General features: G+C 34.3%; 1 long non-coding RNA gene across 1 annotated transcript in view; it reads left to right on the plus strand.

The window, feature by feature from the left end:
* Positions 1-2,134: 2,134 nt before the first annotated feature.
* LOC113614837 (uncharacterized) overlaps positions 2,135-20,333 on the plus strand; it is a 28,827-nt gene continuing 10,628 nt past the window's right edge. The window contains exons 1-2 of the long non-coding RNA XR_003430870.1: positions 2,135-2,147; positions 4,533-4,543. This is a non-coding gene — a long non-coding RNA (uncharacterized LOC113614837). The remainder of the gene's footprint in view (positions 2,148-4,532; positions 4,544-20,333) is intronic.

A 20,333-nucleotide genomic window follows, 5' to 3' on the forward strand; every position in this document is an offset into this window, starting at 1 on the left:
GTAGATACTTGCTATTAACCAATAAAGACTGCATTTACACATGTATGCATGGTGCAAATCTTTTCAACAGTCAAATTTTGTTGCACTGAACTTTGGAATACATGAGGGATGGCCTCCTTGAAGGCTGATAATCCTTTAAATGTAATCTCAGGGTTATTCTCTCTTGGCTCCATGTTGTTCTATAGTCAAGTCCCTAAGAATGCAGGAAATCAACAAAGCTAGCTGTGGGCATGAGGTATCCTGATGACCTCCACACCTGAACTCACACTGAAAGAAAGCATAGAGAATATGAAGGTTTGAATGCCTGACAGATACAGCCACCAAACACTGTTAGGATAAAACCTAATGTTTTGAATCGTTTTCCACAACGAACAGAGAGACCGTTAAATTTGCCTCTTTAACTTTACTTCTATGGACTAGTGCTTAATGAATTTTTATTTTTACACTCAATTAACTATTTCTTTCCCATTGGCTAATACCATCTCTATGAATTTTATTTCTAATTCATTTCATCTGAAAGTTTCTGAATTTTTACTTCTTGGTCTCTTTTATTTTGTTTTTGGTTTAAATCTCCCTTTATTATTTTTTTCTTCAGGCTCTGGATATAATCTATTTCTATCATATACTCAGTTTGACTTGCTTTTCTTGTATTGTCCTACTATAACTCTCTTGTCTTTTGGTGGAAAGATAAAAATATTGGTCAGGTTCCTTTTATGGACTGGAAACTGCTTATTTCATAGGATAATTTGTCCTCTCTTTGCTTCCAAGAATCCTAAGCAATACCCTTTAATTATTGAAGACTGTGGAGAAGAAGATGTATTCATATAAAACAAAAAGATAATAAACTTTCTCCACTGCAAACCCCAATAAACACTGCTGAGGAGGGAGGATTTCTAGCAAGACGTTTTGTTTTGCTGAATTTGATGAAAGGTAGATATATAATTGGGAAAAGGTTTGGTGGGACTTAATCACAGAATATTGAAAAGAGGTTGACTGAGAAGATGGTTGAAAAGACCTGGGAGAAAGCATAAATGTGGCAGCTGTCATGAGAAAAGAACACTTGAGAAAGACAAACAAGTTTAAGGGAATTTATAGGAAGTGCTTTAGTGTAACAAGTAATTTTCTCTTCCATCTTTCCATAAAGCCTTTAGAATTTTTAATATATATATCCATGAATGCCTTCAGTGTTGGATGTGTGTATGCACACATGTGCATATATGTGTGTTATGTGACAAGTTTCATAAGACAGTCTCCTAGATGCGAGCTGGGTGAGAGCTCGCATATGCCATACCTCTTAGACAGCACATAGTCTCCATTGCATAATAAACATAAAATCAACACTCATTTCTCCCACACATATTAATTGAGGGTCTACTACATACCAGAATATTTTTCTGGGTGCTTGGGATACACCACTGACAGAACAGACAAAGCATTGTCTTTGAGGAGCTTTTATTCCAACTGGGGAAAAAAGACAATAGAAAATAGAGATCATAAAATAATAAGTAAATTAAACAATAGCTTAGGTGGTTATGGTTAGTGTGAAAAAAGGAAAAGGATTGCAGGGGAAGCAGGATAAGGAATTGTGAGGGGGAGGAGATGGGTTGGAGTTTTAGATAGGTCCTCAGGGTTGGCCTCACTGAGCTGACATCTGAGAAAATTCCTGAAGGCTGTGCAGAAGCAGGTCCTGAACAGAAACTTGGAGAAGAATTCTCCATGTGAGGGAGCCATCAGTGCAAAGGGCCTGAGGTGGGTGTATGACTGGTATGTTTGAGAGAATCAGGGACAGGGTGGCTGGATTAGAATAAGAAAGGGAAGAGTAGTAAGAGATGATGGTAGAGAAATAAAAGGGAGGGAGAAGGGCAGATTACGCAGGGCTCTATAGGGCATTTAAAGGATTTTAGCTTTTGCCTTGAGAAAAAGTGAGTCATTGAAGGTTTTCACTAGAGTGATATTACCTGGCTTACGTTTTTAGAGGATCTTCATTAACTAAAGCACTGCAAGGTATTACACTGAAGCATATGTCCAAAAGCATTTTGCTTGTAAAACAGCTACATGAAAATGCAAAATCTAGTTAAAGCAGATATAATGATGTGCTCCAGTTTACATGTACTTGGCTTACTAGATCAGCACACACTGGAGATCAGGTAGACCTGGGTACTAGTCCTGACGTGGCTCCTAAATGGCTCTTGAATTGATCCAATCCTTTCACCTCTGTAGGGCTTGGGGCTTTCGACTTCAAAACAAGTGTGCAGGGCCAGGTTGCCTCCCACGAATTTCTCACTTTCATACCACACTTAACATGAAGTGTAAGCTCCAGGAAGTGTTGGATTTTGTGGTGTTCTTTGCTGTACTTCCCAGGCAGAACTTTCTGTTCACCACCTAACAAGTGCTGAATAATCTTTGTCAAGTGAATTCTTGGTTTGATTATTTAATTAATATTTGTAAATAAATGATTAGTGTTGATGAGTATATTCTCCTTAATTATGTTTTTATAATTGTTATAATTATTATTCACAGTGAAGTACAATGTATTTCATAAATGAAATTAATGTAAAAAAATTATTAGCACCTTTAAATGAGTCATGTATATAATTTTTCACCAATGCACAGAATTTTGAAGTGCACACATCTTATGAACTATGTTAACAGTCATATCTAATCACTGCATTTGAAAAGAGCAGCTGTAGAAAAATATGTACATTTTTTATTTTCTTATTTTTATCCTGGTAATTGTCCCAAGCATGTGATGTGTATCCAGGAGAAAAAGTTGCCCTCAGCACAAATGAAACTAGTGAGTAAAAAAAAAGTTCTCAGTATCCTTTTGAAACTAAGAGTACATTTCTGCAACTAAGTTTAACTGCTTGTTCACTAAATATAATATTGGCAAATGAAGTTCAGCCAGCATACCACCCAGATAGGTTGAATTTTTATTATTTCAGTTTATTAAGCCTAAAGGCAAGTAATGAGTCTGTGATGTAAACTTTCGAGGCTACCAATAAAGTTTGCATCTGATTCCTGTACACTCTTTTCAGCTGTGTATGATTTTATACAGTAGAATGTCAATAGGAAAAACAAAACAGAACAAAACCTAACACTTTGATTCTTAGCAAAAGCATGCAAACTATAGTGGTTCTGTGACTCCTATAAGCAGTAAATAAATGGAAGACTGTGTTTTTGGAGAGATGTCATCTACCATCTTTGAAGGTCTTTGAGGCATTATTTAATATTAGAAATATGTATGGTTTCTATTTTAAAGTTAAAAACTTCTTTCACATCTCTTACTGTTTTTGATCTTAATAGTAGCAATTGAGAGCTTATTAAATAAGCTCTATTTTCTTGCCTTGACAGAGTGTAATAGCATGTAACAGGCTTCCATGATAAACCTGAAGGAAAGTATTATGAGACCCAGAGAGACAAAGCAACTCTTAAGATACACAGCTCATAAGTCAAAGCTCAGGGTTTCTTTCTATTATACTACAATTCCATATTTACTGATAAGAAAGTGGAGAATCAAGTGACTGTAAATGATTTACCCAAAGACCTGATGTGTTAAGTTTGGAGTCAGTACGTGAACCACCATCTCCTCATTTGAATTCCAGAGCTTTGCCTACATCTGAAAGATACAGTCTTAGGTGCTGGAAAGACAGAAGGATATTTAATATATAGACTTAAAAACTAATAAGACAAAATAGAATAAAAATATCTGTCAATGATCTAGACACACAGCATATTTTGACAGTTCAGATAATAATAGTAGTAATAATAATAAAAGTTTGCATAGACTGGACTTGTAGAAAGTATTAAACGTTAATACCATAAAATGAATAAATGCAAAAATGGCAATATACACATAGAGTAAAAACATGAAAACATGATTAATTATAATTCAATAGAACAAATGAGGAGGTTAGCAAACTTTTCCATATAGTGTGAGATAGTGTATATATTTAGGCTTTGCAAGCCAAGAGGCAAATGGAGGATGTTATATAAATATTTACAATACCACTTAAAATGTGATCACTTAAAAATATAAAGACTATTCATAGCTTACAGGCCATATGAACACAAGCAAAGTGCCAGATTTTGGTCCATGGGCTGTAGTTTCTGACCCATAGAAATTGTATCTAAGGCAATGTTCATCTGAAATCTGTATTCCCATTCCAATGGCTGTATTCCCATTCTTGTAGCTGAGGTTTTGATTCCTGCTTTTGAAACTAGACAGTCAGAGGGCTACATGTACCATATAATTTTGTTCTCTAACTGATATCTGTGCTCTCTGCTCTAATGTATTGGCCTGGGCTTACTTTGATCTTCACTGAGGAAAGGGGAATGCTCTCTAGAACTGTCTGTTTCTGGCATATGGTAAATCATTGAGAAAAATTAGCTATTTTTACTATTATTAGTCACTATATTAGTTAATGTCTATGGATGGAAACTGCTGTGAGAGGTTTTTTCTTAGCTGTAAGTATTAGGAAAAGCTTTGTTTCTGTGGAGGAAAAGATGAGCCCAGAGCTAGCTTGGATTCACAGACATGTGATCTGTATACTAGTACTGTGTCCCATGCTTAGAAGATCTGCTCTTGGTTTTAATGTTTTTCTGTTTCTGTCTTGAAATACTACATAACTTTTGCATCTGCATTTTTATTTTGCACTGGGCTCTGAAAATCATGTAGTAGATCTGGATGAATCTTCATGGTTAATGTACCTTGTACAGATGATAATTTTTCCATTTTTACATTTTTGTGTTGGTTACCATGAAACTCAGAGTGAAGTTTGCAGCTCAACATTAACAACAATTTAAGAATCTATGAGTCATATATCTAAAAACAAACTTTCCTCCTTGATGCCATGTCCTTTTCTATCTATATTTTCCTAAGCATCTTTTTTTTTTTAATTTCATTTTCATTACATGTATTTTGGAATGCCACTGACAATTATATATTGGAGCAAGGTACACTATAAATATAAATGCATTTATAAATTACAAATGTGTATAAAATTGAAATACCATGCAAAAAAATTCAAAATGGATTAAAGACTTAAATATAAGACCTGAAACCATGAAACTTCTGGAAGAAAACATAGGTAGTATGCTCTCTGACATCGATTACTTTGATTAGTAATATTTTGGGTGTGTTTCCTCAGGCAAGGGAAGCAAATGCAAAAATAAATAAATGAGATTACATAAAACTAAAAAGCTTTTGCACAGCAAAGAAAACTATCAATGAAACAAAAAAGACCACCTACTGAATGAGAAAATATATTTGCAAATGATATATCTGTTAAGGGGTTAATATCAAAAATATACCCAAAACTCATACAACTCAACATCAAAAAGTGAACAACCTGATTAAAAAATGGTCAGAGGATATGAATAGACATTTTCCAAAGAAGATATACAGATGGCCACCAGGCAAATGAAAGATTTTCAGCATCACTAATCATAAGAGAAACACAAATCAAAACTGCAATGAGATAACACCTCACACCTGTCAGAATAACTATCATCAAAAAGACAACAAATGACAAATGTTGGCAAGGTTGTGGAGAAAGGGAACTCTTGTACACAGTTCATGGGAATGTAAATTGGTGCAGCCACTATAGGAAACAGTATGAATATTGCTCAAAAAATTGATCCAGCATATGATCCAGCAATTCCACTCCTGAAGGTGGGGGGGGAAGCACTAATTTGAAAAGACCTATGTACTCCAGTGTTCATTGCAGTGTTATTTACAATAGCCAAGATATGGAAACAACCTTAGTACTTATCGATAGATGAGTGGATAAAGAATATATAAAAATATATATGTATATACACACATATTTATAATATATGCAAATATATGTAAAGTAGAATATTACTCAGCCATAAAAATAATTAAATCTTGCCATTTGTGACAACATGGATTGACCTAGACAGTATTATGATAAATGAAATAAGTCAGATGGAGAAAGATAAATACCTTTTGATTTCACTTATATGTGGAATCTAAATGAGCAAACTAACAAAACAGAAACAGAGTTATAGATTCAGAGAACAAATAGGTGGTTGTCAAAGAGAATGGGGGGGAGAAAAGAAAAAGATGAAGGAGATTAAGAGGTACAAACTTACAGTTGCAAAATAAATAAGTCACAGGTGTGAAATATAGAGTGTGGGGAATATAGTCCATAACTACATAATATATTTGTATGGTGACGTATTGTAACTAGACTTATCATAGTAATCAGTTTGAAATATATAGAAATAGCAAAACACTACGTTGTGTAACAGGAGCTAACATAGTGTTGTAGGTCAATTACACTTCAAAAACAAACAAACTCATAGAAAAAGAGATCAGATTTGTGTTTACCAGAAGAGGGAGTTGGGGGAAGGGAGAATTCCATGAAAGCTGTTGAAAGGTACAAACTTCCAGTTATAAGACGAATAAGTACTAGGGAATGTTATTTACAACAAGATAAATATAATTAACACTGCTCCGTGTTATATATGAAAGTTGTTAAGAGAATAAATCCTAAGAGAAGAGTTCTCATCACACACAAAAAGTTTTCTATTTCTTTAATTTTGTATCTATATATGAGATAATGGATGTTCACTAAGCTTACTGTGAAAATCATTTCACGATGCATGTAAGTCAAGTCATTATGCTGTAAACTTTAAACTTATGCAGTGCTATATGTCAATTATATCTCAATAAAACTGGAAGAAAAACAAAACAAACAGAAAAAAATAGAATTTATCATTGATGAATAAATAATGCAATTAATACTGCAGTCATTCAGGTGAGCCTAAAGCCTACTAAAATAGCTGAACTAAGTAGGTGACCCTTAAGAATCTATTTCTTATGTTGATATGCTTGAAGGAAGGGAAAATATCGTTACTGACTGATGCCTAAAACTGAATGAGAGAAGACTTATGTGGAATAAGGTGTAATGGTACTTACCTCCATTCTCACTTTCTTTTACATTTTTTAGTGTATCTAAGAAGGTAGAAAACTTAAAACTACATTGCCCATATCCTCTGATAGCTACATTGTTTGATGCAAATTAGGTCTGCTAATATATCCACTTATATTTTAACACTGAAGTCAAGTAGAAGCTATTTCCCACTATGGCTGGTGTTTAGAGACATATGCAAAGTTTCTGTGGTTGGCGCTACATTACAATGTTTGGTAAAGGTTATAATGGCAGTGATAGCCACTATAGCTTCTTTCCCTCTGGATCAGCTATGGTCACACGACCATGGATCTATCTTCCATCGACAATCCCTTGAATTCTGCTTTTGTAGCCCTTTCAATTAATTTGTAAGTGCCTAATTACTCTTATTGGATTTTTTTTCCTGCTTAAAATACTGAAAATAGTTTATGTTTTTTTCATTGAACTCTTAATGAATTGGGGGTATAGGAAGAAAATTAAAGAGTTGTTTTATTAAATAAAACTCCGTAAGACATTGTGGCATGAGTAGAATTCGTGGGCAACAATACATCTTAAGGAAGTGAAACATACCAATAGTAATGCATTCCTCCCTCATTTCAACACCAATGATCTAACAGTTTAGGTACTAGGGCAAAATTGGCCAGGTATTCACCAATGTTATTTCTTCATCCTGGACACATAAAATCATTACATTTCTCAATCTCTTTGCAATTAAAGTGAGGCCAAGTGATTGTGTTCTGGCCAATAGGAGGAGAGTGGAAATGATGTTTTGCAGTGTCATGCTGGTAAACCAGCTTCCTGGAAAAAGAAAAAAGGAAAAATAGAAAGAAAAAAACCCACCTTGTTTATAGTATTTGCTGATTTTCCTGGTATAAATACACCATGGCTGATAGTGGGCTAAAAATGTGGCATCAATAAACTTGGAGTTGGGAAGAAATGCACAAATTTAATCTTTCAAACCATGGTGAACTGTCTGCAGCACACCACCGGACTTATGTAAGTTCAGGTTTTGTCATTAAACCCAAGGAATGACCACCCATGCTCTCTTCTCCTATCATGGATACCACTGAGGTCATATTTTGAAGGCAGGCAGCATCACGAGTTGGAGGGGAACTAGAATCCTAAGTCCTGTACCAGACTGTGGTGTGAGAAAGAGATCCCATTGTATTAAGCCACTGGAATTTTGAAGATGTTTGTTGTTGCAGCATAGCATAGCCTGGCCTGACTCTATCCTGACTCACGCTGCTGCTGTGAGACATTGACACATATTGATGGTGATACCCAGTGGTAGTCTTTAGTAAAATCTGTAATATCTGGAAGGAAATGGAGCATCAACCAATCCTCAACTAGACACTAATGTCATATGGAACAACAATACAGGCCAGCAGAGAAACAATAGATTCTGGGTTTAAAAAAAACCTGCGATGACCGGAAGCAAAGCAGAAACCTTCAGTCACAATAAACTTGTTTATGAGTACATGTTAAATAGCACATAGAGGATTCCCAGAATACTTAGGAGGTGGGCTCCAGAGAAGCTTACTCTTTGTGTTATGTAGGTTTGGTTTTGAATCAGTGCTTCCATTCTATGAATAATATTGTTTATACCTACAGCATGTTAAGAATGTAAATCATGCTTGTTATTTGTTGTCTTTTTGATGATAGCCATTCTGACAGGTGTGAGTTAGTATCTCATTGTGGTTTCGATTTGCATTTCCCTGATGATTAGTGATGTTGAGCATCTTTTCACATGAGTCTAATTTCTCCAATGGTTCTAATTTTAAGCAGGAAAAAAAGGTGCTGTTATTTCGGCCTCACTCCAAAAATAAAATAGCAAGCTGTGAATCTGGTTTATAGTTTTTAATGCAGTACATTTGCAAGAAGAGAAAAGTATCCTCTCTTTAGGCTGCATTCCAATGGCATACAAACTACCAAATAACAGTAATATTAAAGTGAGTGAACCAAGTGCAATCAACATCAAATGACATAGTTGAGGGTCTAATAAAGAAGATAACACAAGTTCCTGATACACAGATTTTGTTGGGAATGCATATATATAAGGGGCTGTTGCAATCACATGGAAATGTGATCTTGCTAAAATGCTTAGAAGAAGGAAAAAAGAGAGCTTAGAGAGGAATAATAAAGAGTTCTGCCCTGTTAGATTTGAAATTGTGATCAAGAAATGTGCTAGGAGATAACTTATCTGTTATGGGTCAGTGTTACCAACTAAGGAATAAAAGTTGAAGTGAATCTTTTCATTCAGAAATATACTGGAAAAAATGAAAGTACTGATATTTAAGGTTGGGTATAGAGAAGACATATATCATACTGGTGTTTAATATTGAAGTGAAGCTGGAAGTTGGTGAGTCAATACATAGCAATTGTCCAACTCAAGACAACTAATGACAACTCCTACAGAAATAGAAATTGATTTCTCTTCCTCATTATTCTGAGTTAAAGGGAAAAATATTAAGCAGATGGGCATCTCAGGGACATTGGAGGGTAATTAATTTCATATCCATTTCATGGTTAATATTTCTTTAGCTGATTAGCAACTTGAGAAGTTAAATAGAATTTTCAAAATGGACATGGTGAATATAGTAAGATTAATAGATTATCAAAACTAAATTTGCAGAAGACTCTGTTTTCAGCTCTGATATGTAAAGATTAAAAGACATAATTTCCATCTCCACAAGAAGAAAAGAGCTGGAAAACTAAAATTTAACAATTTATGTTAGACCCATCAGAGAACTGAGTTTGCAGGGCAAACCACCACCCTAAAATCCAGAGAGACACAGCCAATATATGGTTATCTGGAAAATAAGTTGATAGACCTATGAACAGGTGGGAACATTTAAATAGTAATTTTGACAAAATGATGGACACTGAGTGTGCTACTGATGATAGTGAGAAACTCTCAGTGGACTTCACTCTTAGAGGAGCCTCTCCCTGCTTTCATGGCTTTACCTCCAAGGGCTCTATTAAATTCTCACTATGAAGAGCTGGGAAGAGTCCCATGGTTCTGGCAAAGATAAGGGAAGAGTAATTACTGCGACATAGATCTAGAGCGTTTTCAAGAAAAAAGTATACTCCAGAAATAAGCTAGAGCTTTATCCAGAGGGGGGGAAGAGATAGGTCAATAGGAACTTCCCAAATTGAAAAACAAAGAGAAAACAGAATTATTTTAAAAAGAGAGAAAAGAATAACAAAAACCCAGAGCAGAACATGAAAGACCTGTAGAACAATACCAAAAAATATAACAAATGCATAATTGGAATACCAAAAGGAGAAGAAAGAGAAGACAGAGCTGAAGAAATATTTGAAGTAATAGTGACTGAAGACTTTCCAAAATTAATGCCAGACACCAACAGGATATCAAATTAACTTAGAATACTAAGAATGATAAACTCTGAACAAAACAAATCCCTCACAAAACCCTAGGCACAACATATTCAAACTGCAGAAAACCAAAATATGAGAGAAAATCCTCAAAGAAGGCAGAGGAGACAATAATAATCTTATTTAGCAAGAAAGAAGGATAAGATTACAGTGCACACATTATCAGAAAATATGGAAGGATGCAGAAAGAAGAGAAACATTTAGAGTATTGACAGGAAAAAAAAGCACCATCTTAGAATTCTATATTCAGTGAAATTATCCATCAAAAATAGTAAAGGAGAAATCAAGACTTTATCAGAGAAACAAAAATGCAGGGAATCCGTCATCAGCAGATCTGACCCACAAATATATATTAAAAGACATTTTTCAGGCGGAAGGAAAATGAGGTGCATCAGAAAACAGATTTATGTAACGAAAAGGAAAGGTGTTAGAGAAGGAATAAATGAGGGTAAATTTAAAACATTTATGTTTCTTATTCTTAACTTATATGAAGGATAATTGTTTGAAGCAATAATAATAATAGCTTTGGTATTTGTAGCTTTATGGTAAGTGAAATGAATGTAGTAATGTGACACTGGTAGGATGGAGAGATTAAGAATACTCCCATAACCCCCTGACATCACAAGTGAAGTGGTATATGTAGTGCCGTTTGAAGGTAGACTTAAATTAGTTTAAAATGTATAGCATAAATCTTATAGCAACCATTAAAATAAATTTTAAAAGAATATAAATGCTAAGTGAGGTGATAAAATGGAATAATATATAATGCTTAATCGTGAACAGAAAAAACAGAATTAAGATAAGAATCTTAGGCGCCTCAAAACAATATATACAACTTAAACAGTGGCTAAACTGGTGACAGAAAAGCACAAAAAGGAGGCACGGGAACAGCAAAGCCAATAGGGAAAGAACTGGGTATCCCTTTGCCAGATGCTAAGAGTTTTCTGGAACTACAGAGGCAAGTTGAGTAAGAGATGAGATGGAGGAAGTAGGGGCAGGACACGCCCAGAGCTCCTCACCTATCCTTTGACTACAGATCCCATCCTGCAGGACCTGGGACCCCTACAGGCTTGGCCTGGCTCTCACGATGGGGGAAGAACAAGAGTGGGGAACCCAGCCCCAAGCCAAGTCACAAGGTATTTTTTGCCTTGGGAACTCTGTCCACTGAACTAAAGGGAAGCAGTTACAGAGGGGGCTAAGCATGTTGACACCATGGCTCATGCCAACCTAAGATGTTTATAACATTATTATAAACAGAAAAGGCAGAAAAAGAGCAGAAATGAAATATATGGCAAATACAGGAAATAAAACCCGTTACACATGGTGGATATTAATCCAAATATATCAATAGTTACTTTAAATGTAAATGGTCTAAATATACTGTTACAGTCTGAATATTTTTGTTCCCACAAAATTCATATATTGGAAATTAATCCCCAATGTGACGATATTTGGTTGCAGAGGCCCTTGGGTACCCCGACCTTCCAAAAAAAAAAAAAAGAAAGAAAGAAAGAAAAAACCCTGGGTCTAAGGGATGCTGAGAAACTAAAATTCTCATTCCTTTCTGATGGAAATGTAAGTGGCACTTTGGAAGACAGTTTGGCTGCTTCTTAACAAAGATATGTTTATGGCGGCTTTATTCATTACCATCAAAAATTGTAGCAATCAAGATGTACTTTAACAAGCAAACTAGTATAAACAAACTGTAGCACATCATACGAAGAAACACTATTCAGTGATAAAAAGGAATGAGCTATCAAGCCATGCAAAGATGTGGATGAATTTTAAATGTGTATTACTTAGTGAAATAATCCAGTCTGAAAATGTTACATACTGTATGGTTATACTTATATATCATTCTAGAAAAGATAAACACTTTAGAGATAGTAAACAAGTCTAGTGTTTGCCAGGGGTTCAGTAGGGGTGGGTGAGAGGGAAGGTGGTTTTAAGTAGATGAAGCACAGGGGACTCTTTAGGGTGATGAAGTAATTCTGTATGATATTGAAATGTTGGACACATGCACTATGAGTTTTTCAAGGCCCATAGAACTTTACAGAACAAAAAATAAATCTTAATGTACACAATTAGAAAGATTATATAGGAGGTAAGGAGATCACAAGAAGAAATACAGCAAATGCAGTCTGTAACCAAAAAATAAAAAACATTCTAACTGCATTACAGAAGTACAAAACAATCTCTGAAAGGGGTTGGTGGGAGGAAGTGGTGATCTAAATAACTTTGGAAATAAGTGGAATGGAGTCTTTAATACTAAAACAAAACGGTACATAAACACTATACTCTAGTTGAAGAAGTTATTTTCACATGGGTATGTGTTAAAAATTCTCATACCATTATAGAAATATAATGGAATTGAACAAGTATGTAAATGGTTGGCAGAGAGAGGGAGGCAGATTTTTTAGTTTTGGAGTGGGAGGTTACAGATAACTAAGGTGATATGCTCCATGTGGTAATTGATTACAATTGGATACATCAGTATGAACTCGTGTTTTGCTTAATATAGATGCTGATGGATACATATAAAAATACAGACATGCACATATACATGGACTAGTAAACACACTTATATCTTCTTGCTCTGTCAGCTGAGATGGTCTAGAAACATCAACACTCCAATAGCAATGTGTAAACTTAGCACCTAGAACACGGTTCCTAACTGCATTCTCCAATAAAAGGAACTAGGACTCTGGAGAAATGACTGACTCTAGAAGTGAAGTAGCAGATATAGATAATAAGCTGGGAACATCTTGTGGTACCTGAAATAAGGATAGTGCTAGAAAACGAAACAAACAAGTGAAAACATCAAGACAAGGATGAAGATAGGTCAGAGACATGCAGGTAAGATGGAGCCTACTGAAAGAACTCCCAGTGGCCCAAACTGAAACAATTTGAGCAACAAACTAATACTGAAAATCACCCAGTGTTTAAAATCAATATCTATGAGTCCATATTATATAACTATAAATAATTGAATGCATAAATAAATAGGGGTGAAGGGAGAAATATCTATTTTATTTCTAAAAATCAATGTTGGGTGCTAAGGAGGAAAGGAAGGTATGATCATTCTTCTCTTTTGATCATTCTATCTCCTTTATAACAATATTAGGTGAATGACTGGGGAAATGGTGAAGTACATGACAAAACGTTCAAGTCCAGATCAAGCCTTAGATTTTACATATCTATTGCTCAATGTTCCCTATTTAGAGATATTTTCCCTAGGAAAAAACTCTGCAAAGAAGTACTTGTTTTCTTTAGGCTCATCAATATATCTAGCTAGTGTGTTTTATCAATGAATGAGACATTTTTATTAATACATTAAATTTTATAGGAAAACAATAAACATTAATACAGGCTGCTTTTATTTTAAAAAAGTAAAAAATAAAATCACCAATACTTTTGAGGAGAGTTAACCAATGCAAATATTTTCATTTTTATTGGCTTTCTAGACTCATTCAGAATTTATATTTTGTGTGTTTCCTTTACTTATTGATATAACACCATTTAAAATACTTTCAGGGAGATTAAATATTTTTCAACACATATTCAATAGCTAGAAAATATTGCAATATTTGAATAGATCTTAATTCAAATGTTACTTTTAAATCATTGGCTATTTAATTATTTTCCAATTATTTGCAATTTAAAGTAACGCCAATATTTATACATAAAATGTGTCTATGTGGTGGTCAAGGCAGAGCAGTATTTATTCAAATGGTATTGGTGAGTTCTTCTCCCCTGATTGATTTGGAAGTGGGTAGCTGAAGAATCACAGTGGGCTCTTTAAACAGGTTTAAAGGCAACTTAATATCTCTGACAGGCTTTAAGGACTTTTTGGTCCTAATAAATCTATTTTCTTTGCCAGTTTCATGTTTTGTTACTTGATTTTACTTTAAAATATCTCTTTAAAAACCTTTCCCTTTGTGTCAATAAACTCCTTATTACCTATAGAAAGATGCTGTGTAACATCCAGTGATCAATCATAATAGGCACATTTGTGATATACGTTTTGTAATTCATACTACCAAAAGTTTGAAAATATTGGCTGAAAATTTTATAATTTCATTCAGTTTTTTGTTCTTTTTAATTCAAGGAATGAATAACTTTAAAACTAGCAGTTAAGTGTAAAAACAAAACACAACTATTTTTCACACATGATCTTAGCCAAAAGGCCAAGAAGTAATTCAACTATTCTTAAAAGCAATCATTTAGGGGCTTCCCTGGTGGCGCAGTGGTTGAGAGTCCGCCTGCCGATGCAGCGGACATGGGTTCGTGCCCCAGTCCGAGAGGATCCCACATGCCGCAGAACAGCTGGGCCCGTGAGCCATGGCCGCTGAGCCTGCGCGTCCGGAGCTTGTGCTCCGCAACGGGAGAGGCCACAACAGTGAGAGGCCTGCGTACCGAAGGAAAAAAAAACAAAAACAAAAAACAATCATTTAAAAGGCAAGTCTCCACTGTAAGTTTCTTTCTTATTTAATAACAGGAAAAAGAGTGTGCAGTGATCGAAGAGGGTATAATTTTTAACCATACAGTAAAAGCTTAATAAATGTTCAGATTTCTTTCCAAAAAAATCATCCAATGTCATGAATATATATATTCAGCAACTTTAATGCATTGTGTACATTGACTTAAATGCCATCATTTTAATAAAGCCAAGTTAACCTAGGTAACTAGTCTTTTCACACATTGTAAATACTTTATGTTGGTTATCCAAATACGTTTCATTTAAGTCACTGTTAGGACATTAGGAATAACTCAGCTAGTACATTGTAAAACCCATAACTGTTCTTACAAAATCTTGACCTGAATTTAAGATTATTGGAGGACAAAGAACACTAGAGAATATATACAAGCAAATTAAACATAACAATCATATATTTGTTACTGGGCATCTCTGTACTTTGTTTGCAGATTCTACTCAGTATTGTGTGGAACTAAAACATAATTTCCACATGTAAATGAAACGAGAGACCTGACATAGTCATTACACGAATTTCAGCCTGCAAGTGTGCTGGTTTCATGTTTTCCATTTCCTTTGACGTTTTCCCTTCCATCAGAACTATAAATGGTGAACAGTTTGCTTCTTTTTATTTGTTTTACTCTTTGAGGCTTTTGATATTTAATGAAATCCATTTTAGGCATAATTTTGACCCAAATTAAAAAACAAGAAGTCTTAATGAGAAAGGAAGGAATAATTATAGGGAATAAAAGAGTTTAAGAGAGTTTGGAGATTGCAAAATGAAGAAGGAAAGAAAGCAGGAGAACAAAAAAATAATAAATAATTTAGCAAATGAAAATTCCCAGAGACTAAGAGTGTTTAAGCATTTCAGTGAAAGTAAGTAAGGTGGAAATTATAGGATTTGGAAAATCTAATTTATTTGTTCAAGAGACAATGATCAAATTATTTTTTAAAAATCTCAAAATAAAGGAACCACAAAATACAGAATTTCAAGTTATGCCAATGACATTTTCAATGCAGCAGGTAGCAGGATGTTATCTTGAAAGAGAAGTAGATTTAGAAAAGGCTATTAAGACATTATTACCACAATTTTTCTATTACCATTAATGATAATGCATTTTTAAATTTAAAAGTATTACTACTTTATTTGGAAACATAAACACACATCAAAGGAAGTCTTGTTAGAATAATTTTGTCGCAAACATTCAAGGAGAATCATAATTTATATATGATATAAAATAATTAAATAGCATAAAATTATAACATTTCATAAGTATGTAAGGTTTGTTAATGTGCAGTGTTCATTTGATGGGCGGTGGAGAGTAGAAAGCAAGTTCCAGAATACTACATGCTAAGTGCAGACATTTGAATATAACAATTCTTTTTTTCTTTTTTGCAGTACACGGGCCTCTCACTGTTGAGGCCTCTTCCGTATGGAGCACAGGCTCCGGACACGCAAGCTCAGCGACCATGGCTCACGGGCCTAGCTGCTCCGTGGCATGTGGGATACTCCCAGACCGGGGCACGAACCCGTGTCCCCTGCATCGGCAGGCGGACTCTCTACCACTGCGCCACCAGGGAAGCCCCCAAAATTTCTTTTACATTTACAGAATTTCTTTGGAAGGATCCATAAATGCACACATATGCAAACCTACACACACGAAGCTGGTTTTAGTGGTTGACTCCTGGGCAGGCTGTGGGAGAGAAGTAAAAAGGTGTTTTGATTTTTACTTTGTATCCTTTTATGGTCTTGTAAATTCTTTTAAGTGAACTATTACATTTTCTTAATTAGAATAATTTTTAAAAATCTTGCTGCCAATATATTTATTGTATTTGCTATCAAAATTGTGCATAAATTTGTAAAAATGTAACTTCTATTGTATCATTATACCTAACTACACCTTATGGTGTAAAGTAGCTGTCCAACTTCATTATTGTGAATGTGGATATTCACTTCTCCAAGCACCATTTATTGAAAAGATTTCTTTTCCTTTCTTTTCTTTTTTTTTTTTTTTTTTAATTTTTTGGCTGTTCTGGGTCTTTGTTGCTGCACGCAGGCTTTCTCTAGTTGTGGCTAGAGGAGGTTACTCTTTGTTGCAGTGTGAAGGTTTCTCATTGCGGTGGCTTCTCTTGCTGCGGAGCACAGGTTCTAGGCTCGCGGGTTTCAGTAGTTGCGGTGCGTGGGCTCAGTAGTTGTGTCTCGCAGGCTCTAGAGCACAGGCTCAGTAGTGTGGTGCACAGGCTTAGTTGCTCCACAGCATGTGGGATCTTCCTGCACCAGGGCTCAAACCCTGCATTGGCAGGCAGATTCTTAACCACTGTACCACCAGGGAAGTCCCTCTTTTCCTTTCTTTGATAACCTTACCAAAAAAAATATGGTTGAATGTAAATAAATGAGTTTATTTCTGGATTCTCAATTATATTTCAGTTAACTATATGTCTATCATTATGATAATTCTACAATTTCTTGATTAATATAGCTCTGTAGTAAGTTTTGAAACCAGGAATTGAGGGGCTTCCAACTTTGTTCTTTTTCAAGATTATTTTGACTATTGTGGGTCTCTTGCATTCCTTATTAATCTTAGTATAACATTGTTAATTTCTGAAAAAAGAAGCTTGGATTTTGACAGAGAATGCATTGCATTCACAGATTAATTTGGGAGTTTTGCCATTTTAACAATATTAATCTTCTGATACATGAACATGGGATGTCATCTTTTATTTAGGTCATCTTTAACTACTTTCAACAATATTTTTTACTTTTCAATGCACAAGTCTTCTTCTTTTGTTAAATTCATTCCTAAATTCCTTTTTTCTTTTTAATGTTGTAAATGAAATTGTTTCCATTATTTCGTTTTTGGATTTTTCATTGAAAGAGTACAGAAATACATTATTTTGGCATATTCATCTTGTGTCTTGAAATCATACTGAATTTATATTTTAGTTCTAAGAGACATTTTTGTGTGTCTTCATTAAGATTTTCTGTCTAATATCATGTCATACACTAATAGAGTTTTATTTCTTCCTTTCAATAAAAAAATTTATTTATTTATTTTTCTTGCCAAATTGACTTGGCTAGAACCTGTACTACAGTGTTGCATAGAAGTGGTGAAAATGGATGTCCTTGATTTGTCCTGAACTTAAAGGTAAAGCGTTCAGTCTTTCACCATTAAGTATTATGTTGGCTTTGGGTTTTAGTAGATGTCCTTTATCAGATTTAGCAAGTCTCTTCTAGTTATATTTTGTGGAGTATTTACATTGTTTTTAGTTTTTTGACTGTTGGATTCTGTCAAATGCTTTCCCGGTGTCTATTGAGATGCTTATGTGTTTCTTGCCCTTTATTCTCTTGATATATTATATTATGTTGACTTTTTAAATGTTAAACCATGTTTGTATTCCTGGGATAAATCCTACTTGGTCATAATGGATAATCAATCCTTTTTTGTATATCGCTCCATTTAGCTTGCTAGTTTGTTTGTTTGTTTGAGAATTTTTGTGTCTGTAGTCTTAAGGTATTTTAGTGTGTAGTTTCTTTCTTTATGATATCTTTGTCTGGTATTGGAATTAGGGTATCAGTGGCCCCATAGAATCAGTTGGGAAGTGTTTGCTCTACTTTTATTTTTAATTTTTGCCATCATTTGTGAAGGATTAATACTACTTCTTTCTAAACATTTGATAGAACTCACTAATGAAGCCATTTGGGCTGGGGTTTTTCTTTGCAGCAGTGACTTGATTACTAATTCATTTTCTTTATTTGTTATTAGTTTATTTATATTCTCTATTCCTTCTTGAGTCAGTTCATTAGTTTGTGTCTTTCTAGGAGTCCATTTCATCGAGGTCATGTAATCTGCTGGCATACAGTTGCTCATAGTATTCCCTGATAAACCTGTGTAGTGCCTGTAAATTCAGTAGTGATATTTCCCCTTTTCATTCTTGATTTAAGTAATTTGAGTCTCCTTTCATTTCCTGCTCAGTCTAGCTAAAGCTTTGTCACTTCTGTTAATATTTTCAGAGAACTATCTTTTATTTCATTGGGGCTTTTTTTTTTTTTCATTCTCTATTTTATTTATTTCCATTCTAATCTTCATTATTTGCTTCCTTCTGTTCATTTTGGTTAGGGTTTCTTCTTTTATTAGCTTCTTAACAAGAATTGTTACATTATTGATTTGAGTTATTTTTCTTTCTTAGTATAGGCATTTACCACTATAAATGTTTCTCTACACACTGTTTTAGGTATATCCCTTAAGTTTTAGGATGTTTTAATTCCATTTTCATTCATCTCACAGTATTTTCTAATTTTTCTTTAATTTCTGCTTTGACCCTTTGATTATTTAGGAGTATGTTTTTAATTTCCACATATTTGGAATGTCTTAGTTCAATTTGGACTGCTATAACAAAATACCACAGACTGGGTAACTTATAAACAAAAGAAATTTATTTCCCACAGTTTTGGAGGCTGGAAGTCTGAGATCAGTGTGCCAGAATAGCCAAGTAAGGCCTCTGTTCCAATTTCTTATTGTATTCTCACATGGTGGAAGGGCTAGGGATCTCTCTGTATCTTCTTTTATAGGGAACTAACCTCATTCATGAAGGTTTCCTCTTATAATTTAAGCACCTCCCAAAGGCCCCACCTACCATCACCTTTGGGGCTTAGAATTTGAACATACAAAATTTGCAGGGACACAAACACTCAGACTATAGCAGGAATTTTCCAAATTTCCTTCTGTAATTGGTTCGTAATTTCATTCCACTTGGTCGAAAAACATGACTTCAATCCTTTCTATTTATTGAGTCTTATTTTATGACCTACTTTATAATTTAGGAGAGAGAATGTCCCAGGTGCACATGAGAAGAATGTGTATTCTGCTGCTTTGGGATATGGTTATTCTTACGTCTTATAGTTCTAGCTGGTTTTTAGTGTTGAATCTTGTTAATTTTTGCCTAGTTGTTCTAACCATGATTGAAAAAGGGGGTATTGAAATCTCCAATTATTGTTGAATTGTCTATTTTCCTTTTCAATTCTTTCCATTTTTTTTCATATATTTTAAATCTCTATTGTAAGGTGCATATACATCTATAATTATATGTTTTATAATTATATAATTATATAATTATATGTTATATAATCTCTTATCACTCTAAAATGTCTGCCTCTAGTAACAATTTTCATCTTAAAGTCTATTTTGTCTATATTAGTATAGCCACTCCAGCTCTCTTTTGGTTACTGTTTGCATAACCTTACATCCTTTTAATTTCAACGTACTTGTGTCTTTGAATATATAACATGTCTCTTTTAGACAGATATAGTTGAATAATATTTTTAATTTATTCTTCTAATCTCTGATTTTCTGTTTCCAGAATATTTTTATAAAATGTAAATCTGATTTTGCTGTTTTCAAATTTAAATTAACCAGAATAAAGTAAACAAGATAAAATCAACATTAGTTAGAATAGCATATTGACTTATTAAGACCAGAACCTCACCTGTTCTGCTTTACTTTTCTATCTTTTTACCTTTGTTTACTGTG

The sequence above is a fragment of the Aethalodelphis obliquidens genome, unplaced genomic scaffold (assembly GCF_003676395.1).
Source record: "Aethalodelphis obliquidens isolate GAN/ISIS:26980383/991018 unplaced genomic scaffold, ASM367639v1 scaffold1, whole genome shotgun sequence".
Taxonomy (NCBI): Eukaryota; Metazoa; Chordata; class Mammalia; order Artiodactyla; family Delphinidae; genus Aethalodelphis; species Aethalodelphis obliquidens.